This window comes from Dermacentor albipictus, chromosome 1, assembly GCF_038994185.2.
Source record: "Dermacentor albipictus isolate Rhodes 1998 colony chromosome 1, USDA_Dalb.pri_finalv2, whole genome shotgun sequence".
Classification (NCBI taxonomy): domain Eukaryota; kingdom Metazoa; phylum Arthropoda; class Arachnida; order Ixodida; family Ixodidae; genus Dermacentor; species Dermacentor albipictus.
The window spans coordinates 369,221,372-369,233,508 of record NC_091821.1 but is presented as its reverse complement, the minus strand read 5'-3'; the positions used below and the strand labels follow the sequence as shown (position 1 = coordinate 369,233,508).

Here is a 12,137-nt window from a genome sequence, read left to right as displayed (position 1 = left end):
ATGCAAACTGTTTTGCACAAACGAAAATAATGTCCAGCGAAACACACCTAAGGTAGGAAAAAAAAACAATTTTAACTGCTGTTCTAGTGTATTTTCTAGCTGTAGAGCGTATCTGTGACAAATATTTAATAATTACGGCAGTTTTCATCATTTTCTAGCCATAAGCCGTTCTACACGTCTCTATATTCAACATTTCCCGACTACGTGTATCGTATGAAGGAATTTTCTGGGACAAAGAAGCTAAAGCTGAGAGAAAGTTTTTGTTTTTTCACATCGTTTTTGTTGGCTAACACAGGCGGTACTGATATATCCGCGTATTATTCATAATTTCTCACTTTTCCAAAATGGCTCAGGTGGATGATCTCGAGGAACACCGAGAACATGCGCATCATTCTTTTCTGAATTATAAGAATTTCACCTATATGTGTAATAGTCGTACTTCCCCAAACTAAATGTGCATACCTAATGTGAGAGTGAACTAATGTATTGTAAAGCGATGACCTCAGTAAGACGTTTGATGTTTTATGCCACAAAATACTCCTTCAAAAGTTGGCACAACTTGACCTGCACCACTCTGTCACAGCGCTGATGAGAAGCTACCTACGCGACCGGTACTGCTACGTTAGCGTAATGGTCAGTCATCAGAACATTATGCGGTTCCAAGTGAAGTTCCTCAAAGGTCTTTCCGGGGCCCTGTTCTTTCCTCGCTGTTTATTAACGACATTTCAGCAGTCATTCAAAACCATTCAGTTATGTTATACGTTGTTAGAACGCGAAACGTTTAAAAGTGGTACAAAATGATTATAATTGCGCAACTCTTCAAAAGGACATTGCGAATTTTGCGTCGTAAGCTGGTCATAAGCATATCAAAAAGGAAAATTGTAAGCTTCACGCGGAAGACTAACAAGACCTTATTTCCATATAGCGTTAAAGACGTTCTCCTAGAAGAGCTCAGGGAACAAAGGGCCTTGAAGTGTACTTCGATAGCTCTCCGAGTTTCTCGCCCCACGCTCAACAGACAAGACCTTATTTCCATATAGCGATAAAGATGTTCTCCTAGAAGAGCTCAGGGAACAAAGGGCCTTGAAGTGTACTTCGATAGCTCTCCGAGTTTCTCGCCCCACGCTCGACAGACGAGGCATCGTGCACTTCGAACGCTCAGGAGAGTATTTCGGGTGAAGCGAAACTTCAAACAACCTGGTTCACTTCTAACTTTATATCAAAGCGTATTCCTTCCAGTTCTTGAGTGCGACTTCGCCATTAGGGATGGCACTAATTGTACGTTAAATTGTGAACTTCTCGAAAGTGTGCAAAAAAAAAAGATATGTTCACTACAATATTGAAACATCGATTCTGCAAGAATCTTTCCATTTCCATAGAGATGACGCAGACATTCACGTTACCTACCCTCACCTGTAGGAGACACAAATCTGGTGTTCTTTTTCTTCACAAATTAATACATGGAAAAATTTGCTGCTCGCACTTGCTTTTTAATGTGCGCTTTTACATTCCGCAGTAGGCCACAAGGAAACAGCGCGCCCTGCAGCCTTCAGATTTTTGTGACCCTTTATCTAGAGTGCAGGCGATATATAACGCCCATTCAGAGTACCTGGATATCTTGATGCCTATAATTTTAATATTTTTCTGAAAGGAGTTGCAGAGCAATTTCAATAACCGAACAAGAACTCTCATCTGTTGTGTGTTCCGTCATTCTGTAATCCTTTTCTGTTTCTCCGCTTTTGCTTTGTGTTCTCTGTGTGTGCACATTTTATGCTCTACTGGAATCTGTATTCGCGAAAATATGTTTTTATGTGTGCGCGCGTTTGTTTGGGTGCATGTCTGTGTGTGCATGCACTGTTTTTCCTGTGCATCGTTTTGCCGAGAGCGCCAGCACCATGATCCTCAAGGTTGTGCCTGGGCACTTCATAAACACCTTCGATTTATTATTATTATTATTATTATTATTATTATTATTATTATTAGCCTGATCCGCTGGCGAATATTTTGATAAACGTTGTGCGCAGAGAATATAATAGGTGTCAATGATGTATAATGGAACTTATATTAAGGACTATATTATAGAACAAAATTATAGAACGGCGGTTTTGGTAAATACTATTGTCAACACCAATTTTCCATTGACATTTAGTTTGATTTCTTTATGACAATGTGACACAAGGCACGCGGCCAATGGTAACTTCAGTCTACCTACCTATGTCATGTATATGACAAAATATAAATTTATTTCGATAGCATCAAAATTTAGAACACTCCCCAACCGAAAAATACTTGCATGTGTCCTGTTAATTATATCTTTAAGGTCAAGTCCTGCAGTAGTTAAACTAGTATCTCAAGCATTTTACTGAATCGTTTTCAACAGGTGCACTAGTTTCTAGTGTCGATTGGGTATATGCGCTATTGTAGCCTCTTATGTCCGGTTCACATTGTGGTAAGTGTTGAACATGCTTTAGTTTAGGTCAGTGCTCCCGAAGAACATCCGCGCTGAAGGCCTTACTAGCGTTACTAAGGTTCCTGCGGTCTACGGGGCTTCACAATAGCCTTTAAGAACGTCGCCGCCTAGCGCTCCATAGATTTCGCGGTTTGTTCGTGCTAGCCTCTCTTTCTCTCTCTCTCTCTCTCTATGTCCCATTTCCACTGTCTTTCTCTTTTTATCCTCCTTAACCCTTTCCCCCGTGCAGGGTAGCCAACCGGAACTACTTCTGGCTAACCTCCCTGCCTTTCTGTGCATCATTTCTCTGTCTTTGAAACGTGTCTATTCTGTTTAGCACGCATATTTCACGATTCTTATCATCATTTGCACTTTCTTTATTATTTTAAATTGACATTGTTGCTATAATGCTTATAGCCCGTTCATTATAGCCCTGCTCATGCTGGGGCTTACATAAACCTGTGTATCGGATTGCACCTATATAAATAGCCACACAGACTAGCGCTCCAAAACTTTCTGTACATGTTTATTGTGTTTTCTCAATATTGATTGATTGATTGATTGATTGATTGATTGATCAAGGCATGCTTTCTTCCAATGTAATGCCAGAGTACCTCATTTGTACACAATAAAACAATGATTTCCTTCATAATCCATGCACAGGTAATGTGACCTCATATATATATGTAATACTCACCTCATAGCCCTACTTTTTTCGTACGCTTGACTGTTTGCCGCAGATAGCAAGCTTCTTCTTCAAAGGAAAAATTTCATTTTATCAGATAACTGTATTTATAGTGCGTTCTTTTGGTTTTTATCTTGTGTACTGTGCAGAGGAGGCGCAGGTTGGGACGTTTCTTTCGTTTTCTTATTGCCCAAGTATACAGGCGCTACTGCGCTAACGCTGCGCAGTGGAGACGAGTTGTTGGTGCTGTGAATCGAAGGTATTGGGTTCGAGTCTCGTGCCCGACGGCCGCATTCAAGTCTAGGCACAATGCCCATGGCAATCTCGTACCGTGCGCTAGGTACACGTTAACAAATTCTAGGCGGTATAAGTTAATCCACAACTGTTGACGGTGGTGCCGTTCCTAGACGACAGGCGCAAAGATTCAATTGAATGCATTAAGCGCATATCTTAGAAGATGTAGTATTCTATTTCAATTTCCTTCCTTCATTTGTTACCTTGCGTCGCACCAATCGGCCGATCCTAGCAATACTGCCATCGCTCTGACCACGGAGCCAGGCTCGAAAGGTGAAAAGAAAGAGTGGTTATAAATTTGCGCATGTGAGAGATACTGGAATTTTCTGTGTGTGTGTGTGTGTGTGTGTGTGTGTGTGTGTGTGTGTGATTTCGCAATTCTGTGACGTAGTAAGCCGCCCTGCAGTTGTAGTAGTAGCAAATTTTATTTAAAAGAAAGAAAAAGAGCAGCTGCGTTTTATTGGAGTACCTCGAAGTGACTGGGTATGGCGAGTCGCAAGTATTAACACCTGTGATAAAGCCACCTGTGTAGTGTTGCAACTTCAAAAGAAGACCGTATTCGCAATCAAATGAACAGCAGAGCCCCCTCCCCTTTGTCTCCACCCTCAGCTTAACTATGTAATGCGCTCCAACGACGTCCTGAAGCAATTCCTGAGCTAGTAATTTTTGTTCAGCCACTTTCCCCGCCTGTCAGACAGAGAAGGAACAAAAGAGTGTTACTCGAGCAACTCGACCCTCATAGCAGAAATCACCGCAGGGAGTTAATTCGTGGCCTGCGCGCTCACGCGCACAAGTTTAGCAGCACACTGTCCGATCTCTGAAGCCATGCTTTCTGAACCATTGTAGGTAATGTTTCCAAAAGGCGGCGCTGCCTTCCACTCAGGAACACCTACCGCGAGCGTCCAGTCGGGGCGCGTTTATCGAATGCGGGGAGAACGTTTCCATGTCAACAAATACGCCACCGACGGCACTCGTCGTCAGCCGTCCCTTTCGAGAGCAATAAAAGAAGGAAAAAAAAGAAAAAGAGAGTTATCATTCTGTGAAAGCTCGTGCTCTCGTCCAGTTAGTGAAAAACTGCGTCATGCAGATACATCACATCATTAGTGAAAGAGTCTAGGAGGTGCTTCGACTTGTAACATTTAGCGCTCCAAAAGAGGTTCCCCGTAAATGCAAAAGGAATGCAAATAGGCGACCTCGAAGGAACCCTGCCACGTGGTTCCAGTGTCCTCATGGAATGCTGCTTGTATTTCAAGCGGCATTCTTTGAAGACATGTGGTGCTCTTCTTGGCCTGGCCTTACTTGGTCTTTGATTCGGGTATTGCAGCGCAGTAAAGACCCACTGCCAAACTATTCCTAAACAAAAGACATGACCTTGTATATAGAGCCAGTGGCCAACCAATCAAACCCATTTGCACGTCTTGTAGGTCCACCAGTTGTCCCTCAGAGCACTGTACGAAGTAAATATTCGTGCGTGCTTGTGAGCGAGTCAGTCGCGGACTCCGCGTTACAGAAGGCCGCCATGTGGTTTCAGCGCCGATCAACGCTATCAAGTATACAGCAAGCCATGAAAATTATCAACAACGGCATGATTTTCTGTATCTCGATGCACAAATTGACCTCTCAACTCCATATTGCTTGCTCTCATTCCTGCACGTGCCCTTTTGCTTGCCACCACACTTGCTGGCCACCGCATTTGACAAGATTACGGATCACCGACGCTCGCGATAGCCGAACGGTTACACGAGAAGGGGTGGTGTATGTATTTATTGCGATAGCAATCGTAAGGAAGCTTGGGGCGCATTCCGCCGTTTCGTCATCGAGCAAGTAAAGCCAACAAGTTGATCTTGGACGCCATCCCAGATCGCGCCGCACTGACGACGCAGGATTTTTAATGTCTTCGTAGTTTCTTCACTTTGTCCCAGAGTACTTCGCAGACGAGCGCAACCAAGGCTGCACCGAGACCTGCAGACAAGACGATGAACTGCAGCGTAGACTCGGTGATGTGCAGTGGTTGCTCAGAATTTTCAGTGACGAAGCTTCTCTCCGCTGACAAGATTTGGTACCAGTACTGAATCTCGAACTGGTCGACCAGTCCTGATTCGACCATCCTCATAATCCTGCAGGAGAAAGAGATAAGATTATATAATGCAGTGATTCTGTCATAACAATGCTACTTCCACGGCCCTACAGGAAAGGAAGTATTTAACCGATGAAAATGAATTCAATGAGCGCATAGCTGACGGATTATTGCTGCCGCAAGAATATATTACATTAAATAGCAATATTTATTTCTATACGTAAAGTCCATAGGGCCAGCATTCCCCATAAATTCGCAGGCAATGCACGAAAGAACAAAATGCAAGAGAGATTTAGCGGTAGCACCAGACTACCATCAGTTCCTATATATATATATATATATATATATATATATATATATATATATATATATATATATATATATATATATATATATATATATATATATATATATCGTGCGCAATAGAATAAAAAGCAACTTCACATTCGATTCCAGTGTATCTCCTTACACATTCTCCAGCATGTCCTTGTAGGGTGAGGCCTTAGGGAGCAAGTAGGAATTCGGGAACACGATATCTTGGGCGTATACCGTGGAGACTTGAACTTGGCCCGGGAGCGACTCGGCGTACCTCTCCAGGATGTTAGTAGCGGTGAAGAAGACCGCCTTGCGTTTCCTGGTCCGCTCGGCGCAGGCGTCCATGCTGTCTGCTATATAGGGCTCCCAATCTTTCACCGCGTTTCGCAGCTGTGACAGTGACGCGCTTTTCGTACTCTGCAAGGACATCAGAGTGGGTAGCGGCATGCAGGTGAGCCTAATAGAGTGAACTATATGAGAGTGTTCCGATAACCGGTAGTTAACCGATAACCGATACCCGGTAGGGGCAAAATGCGAAAACAACTGTGTACTTAGATTTAGGTGCACGTTAAAGAACCCCAGGTGGTCGAAATTTCCGGAGTCCTCCACTATGGCGTCTCTCATAATGAAAAAGTGCTTTTGGCACGTAAAATCCCATAATTAAAAAGAAAGCCGGAAGCGGCATGCAGGGAACACTAACAGAGTGAAGTATACGAGATTGTTGCAATAACCGTTAGTTGTAGCGCAATATCGGTTGTTTGTTCCATCCACTGAATATACGAAAATATTAAAAATGGGACTCACTCTGTAGAGCTTATACCAATACAGACCAGAAACGTACGTAAGTCAACAAATGATGTTAAAAGCAACGTGAGCGTGAAAGAAGATGTCCGAATAGTCATCATCAACATCACAGCACCAACAGCCTATTTTATGTCCACTATCAGGACGAATTTCCAAGTACCACTGTCCTGCGCCAACCGATACCAGCTAACGCCTGTGAATTTTTTAATTTCATCACCCCACCTGGTCTTCTGCTTTCCTCGACTACGCTTCCCTTTTCTTGGAACCCATTCTGTAACCCTAATGGAATGGCCCACCAGTTATCGAACCTACGCATTACATGACCTGCCCACTCAATTTCTTTCTCGCAATGTCAATTAGATCTAATATCGGCTATCCTAGTTTTCTGTGTGTTCCACACCGCTATCTTCCCGTCTCTTAATGTTATGCCTAACATACTTCTTTCCATCGCTCTTTGCACGGCCCTTAACTTGTTTTCGAGCTTCTTTTTCAGTCTCCAAGTTTCTGCCCCACATGTCAGCACCGGTAGAATGCATACATAGTACACCTTTCATTTTAGCGATAATGGTAAGCATCCAGTCAGGATCTGACGATGTCTGCCGAAAGCGCTGCAACCCATGTTTAGTCTTCTGTAAATTTCCTTCTCATAATGGGGGTTCCCTATGAGTAATTGACCTAGGTAAACGTACTCCTTCACAGACTGTAAAGGCCGTCTGGCGATGCTGAACTCTTGTTCCTTTGCCCGGCTATTTATCACTGTCTTTGTCTTCTGCATATTAATATTAAACCCCACTCTTACACTCCCTCTATTAAGGTCCTCAATCATTTACTGTAACTCGTCGCAAGTGTTGTTGAACAAGACAATGTTATCTACAAGTCAAAGGTTGCTTAGATTCTCCGTTAATCTTGACTGTTAAGCTTTCCCAATATATTAGCTTGAATAGTTTTTCCAAGCACGCAGTGAATAGCATTGGAGAACGGTGTCTCACTGTCTGACACATTTCTTTATATGTATCTTCCTACTTTTCTAGTGGAGAATTTAGGTAGCTGTGGAATCTCTGTAGATACTGTCCAAGATATTTACCTAAGCGCCCTGTACTACTTGATTACGTAATGCCTCTACGACTGCTGGTATCTCGACTGAATGAGTGCTATATCGTAATCTATGTAAGCCATACATAGGGTGCTCTGCGGATTTCTCGATTACCTGATTGATGACATGGATGTAATCCATTGTACAATATCCCTTCCTGAAACCTGCGAATTCCATTATTTGACTAAAGTCCATTGTTCTCCTTATTCTATAGGATGTTATCTTGGTGAACAGCTTATACAATATTGGAAGTAAGCTAATCGGCCTCAAACATCTCAGTTGTTGAACGTCTCCCTTTTTGGTGATTAATATAATGCTGGCATTCTTCCAGTTCTCTGGGACCCTTGAAGTCGATAGACAATTTGTACAAAGGGCCGCTAGTTTTTCAAGCACCATGTCTCCACCAACTTTGATTACATGGAATCATAGTCCATCTTCTGCTGCCTTTCCCCGTTTCATGTCTGGCAAGGCCCTTCTAACTTCATCGCTACTTATAGAAGCAGCCTGTGTAACTTGTTCATATCAGCTTCGATTGGACGAGCCATGGTTCATCTGAGTACTGTGCAGGTCAATTTATAATTTTTCCGCTGGTTTTACTATATCTTCGAGATTGCTGATGATATTACCCTGCCTATCTTTCAGCGCAGACATCTTGGTTTGACCGATGCCTTGTTTCCTTCTCATTGTTTTCAGGCTGCATTCATTTTTTACTGCTTCCTCAATCTTTCTCAAGTTTTAACTTCGAATGTCCCTTATTTTCTCGTTGTTGATTAGTTTTGAGAGTTCCGCAAATTCTATCTTATCTCTTGAGTTGGACACTTCCATTCCTTGTCGTTTCTTTATTAGGTCCTTTCTTACTTGTGGGAGCTTACCCATTAGTCGCCTTGGTGGCTTACCTCACTGCTGCTTCTGAAGCCAGCCAGGTTACCGTTTCATTCATTGCCTCTATGTCATCTTCATGTGCCTGTTGTAAGGCTGCATATTTGTTTGCAAGTGCCAACCTGAATTGGTCTGCTTTTATCCTTAATGCCTCTAGTTTGGCCTGTTTCTTCATGACCACTTCTACACATTCTCTTTTCAAATTGAGGTTAATTAACCCTCACTAATCTATGATCACTGCCCTTTACTCTACCTAACACTTCCAGATTCTGCAATACATGCAGGGATTGGCAGAAAGTATGAAATAAATTTCATTTTTTGTTTCACGATTAGGGCTTTTCCAAGTCCACATTTTGTTCCAACGCTTCCTGAATGTGTTCGTTATTCGCAGCTTATTCCTATCCAGGAATTCTACCAACCTCTCTCCTGTAGTATTTCTAGAATCGACGCCGTAGTTGCCAACTCATTGTTCACCAGCCTACTTTTCCCCCAATTTTGCATTGAAGTCACCCATTGCTGCAATGTAGTGAGATGGCACATTTCTCATGGCTAATTCCACATTTTAATAAAACTGATCTACACCTTCATCTATATGACCGGACGTTGGACAGTAGGCTTGTACCATATTTAATCTGTAGCGGCGCGGCGATGGAGCTGCGCACCACCCCCGCAGCCATAAACAACTCCGCGGGGCGTCCCGCGGGCCTCCCGTAAGCGGACCTTCCCGAGTGTTGGACACCAGGCACACGGACACATGATCCGACTCACTGTGCTGAACGTCGTGCGCGAGTTCCCTTTTCTTGTTACTGTGTTTACTGCCTTCCTTTCGCACTAGGTCCGCGCACCGCACTTCTCTATGCTCCTTTTCCCTCTTTTCTCCTCTCGCTCTCTAAAGCCCTCACCACTTCCGGCGCGCTGCGCGCGCCCGCTCAATTCTCTCTTTTGACAGAATAAACTAGACCTTGTTACCGAAAAGACGTGTGTCCGTCTCGTTTGCCACGGCTCTACAAAGTGGTGACCCGTAGTTTTCTTCGCGGCACTGCCGAAGTTATTGTGGAGCCATGCACAGCAACGAGATGCAACCAGACACTGAACCTACGGGCACGACCGAGCAACAAGACGTCTCTGCAGTTTCCATCCGACTCCCACCATACTGGGACCGCAACCCTGCAGTTTGGTTTCTTCAAGCGGAATCGCAATTTATTCTCTCTGGCGTTCGCACGGAACAACGCAAGTACCACCTAGTTGTTTCGGCACTGTCGCCTACTGCTGCAGAAGAAGTTGCCGACCTGCTTTCTGGACCGCCTCCCGCCACTCCATACAGCGATCTTAAGGCTGCCCTTCTCGAGCGCACAACAACATCGCAGCGAGCCCGCATGCAACAGTTGCTCTCCGCAGAGGACTTGGGAGACCGTCGGCCAAGCCAGCTCCTTCGCCGTATGCGATAGCTCATGAGCGACAACACAACAGTAAGCGATGACCGCCTCCTGCGGGAACTGTTCATGCAGCGCCTTCCAGTAAACGTTCAGATGGTACTCGCTACAGCCACGGTGATGGACCTCAACAGCCTGGCCAGCTTGGCGGACAAAGTCATGGAGGTGGTGACGCCAGCGGTGTGCAACGTAACATCATCAAGCACCACTGCGAGTTCAGCCCCGCAAACATCATCCTCCGCCGATTCTCCCATCGACGTGCTCTGCAATCGCCTTGATCAATTAGTTTGTGCTGCGGAGCGTCATCGCACTTCACCCCGTCACGGAAGGTACCGCAGCTCGAGTAGATCACGGCGTCCAAGAGAAGAACGCTCCCGGTCTCAAACGCCACCACGGGTATGCTTTTATCACCGCCGCTTCGGGCAGGAGGCGCGCCACTGCCTCCGTCCTTGTGCATGGCAGGGAAACCAGCCGGCCGACCTTTAATGGCGACAACCGGTCAGGGCCAAAGCAAAAGTCGCCTATTTCATGTCATGGACAGAACCACAGGCCAGCAATACCTGGTGGACACCGGGGCGGAGGTCAGTATTATTCCCGCGCAACGTTCCGACCGAACTACACCGCCGACCTCCTATCTTCAAGCTGTCAACGGTAGCAGGATACCTGTTTACAAGTCGCGGTCCCTCACCCTGAATCTTGGCCTGCGCCGCGTGTTCCGTTGGGTTTTCCTCGTCGCTGATGTTCGCCGTGCTCTTATTGGCGCTGATTTCCTGGACCACCATGGACTGCTCGTCGATGTGAAACGCCAACGCCTGCTGGACACTGCTACGTTGCTGTCTGTTCATGGCGTCGTTTCCTGTGACTCGCCTATAGTCGCCCCAACCACAATTGCTGGTGATCCTTTTGCTTGCCTCCTTAAACAGTTCCCCAACCTCACGCGACCACCAGACTGGACAAAGCCCGTACAACATGATGTACGTCATCACATCATAACAACTGGTCCACCTGTATTTGCTCGCCCACGACGACTCGCCCCGGACAAACTCAAAATTGCCAAAGCAGAGTTCGAACACATGTTAGAACTTGGAATCGTACGACCATCGTCCAGCAGCTGGGCGTCTCCGCTCCATTTGGTCCCCAAGAAATCAGGTGACTGGAGGCCGTGTTGGGACTACCGATCCCTGAACGCAAAAACCATTCCGGATCGGTACCCACTGCCTAACATCCAAGATTTCACGTCGGCACTGGATGGCACTACAGTGTTTTCCAAAATTGACCTGGTGCGAGCCTTTCACCAAATTCCTGTCGCACAAGAAGACATTCCAAAAACAGCAATTACTACCCCATTTGGCCTCTTTGAATTTTTGAGAATGCCTTTCGGTCTCCGAAATGCCGCACAGACATCACAGCGGTTCATCGACACAGTCACACGTGGTCTGCCGTTCGTTTTCGCCTACGTTGACGACTTGCTTGTGGCAAGCTCATCCCACGAAGAGCACCTCCAACATCTCCATCAGCTTTTTGAGCGCCTATCAGCAAATGGTATCGTCGTCAACACTGCCAAGAGCGAGTTCGGAGTACCATCACTTGATTTTCTCGGCCATCGCTTGGATAACAACGGCATCCGTCCTCTTCCCCACAAAGTGCAAGCCATCATGGAGTTCCCCAAGCCAGCTTCAATCACTAAGCTGCGCCAGTTTCTAGGCCTGGTAAACTTTTACCGCCGATTCATTAGAAACTGTGCGATGCTGCTGGAACCCCTCGAGCGTTTGCTCTGCGGCAAACAATCGTCAACTGCACTGCCCTGGGACAGCACAACAGATGAAGCTTTCAATTCTGTCAAGCACGCTTTGGCCGATGCCACACTTCTAGCTCATCCCAACCCCAACTATCCATTGTCGCTCATGACGGATGCCTCCAGCTCTGCGGTCGGAGCGGTACTGCAACAAAAAGTAAACGGTGGGTGGCAGCCCCTTGCCTTTTTCTCAAAACGCATGACCCCCGCACAAACACGCTACAGTGTTTTCGGCCGTGAGTTGCTCGCCATGTTTCTCGCCGTGAGGCATTTCCGACACCTACTTGAAGGCCGCTCGTTCACAATCTTCACT

General features: G+C 45.6%; 1 pseudogene; it reads left to right on the top strand.

Moving 5' to 3' along the window:
* Positions 1-9,657: 9,657 nt before the first annotated feature.
* On the top strand, positions 9,658-11,633 carry LOC135904109 (uncharacterized; annotated as a pseudogene).
* Positions 11,634-12,137: the final 504 nt, after the last annotated feature.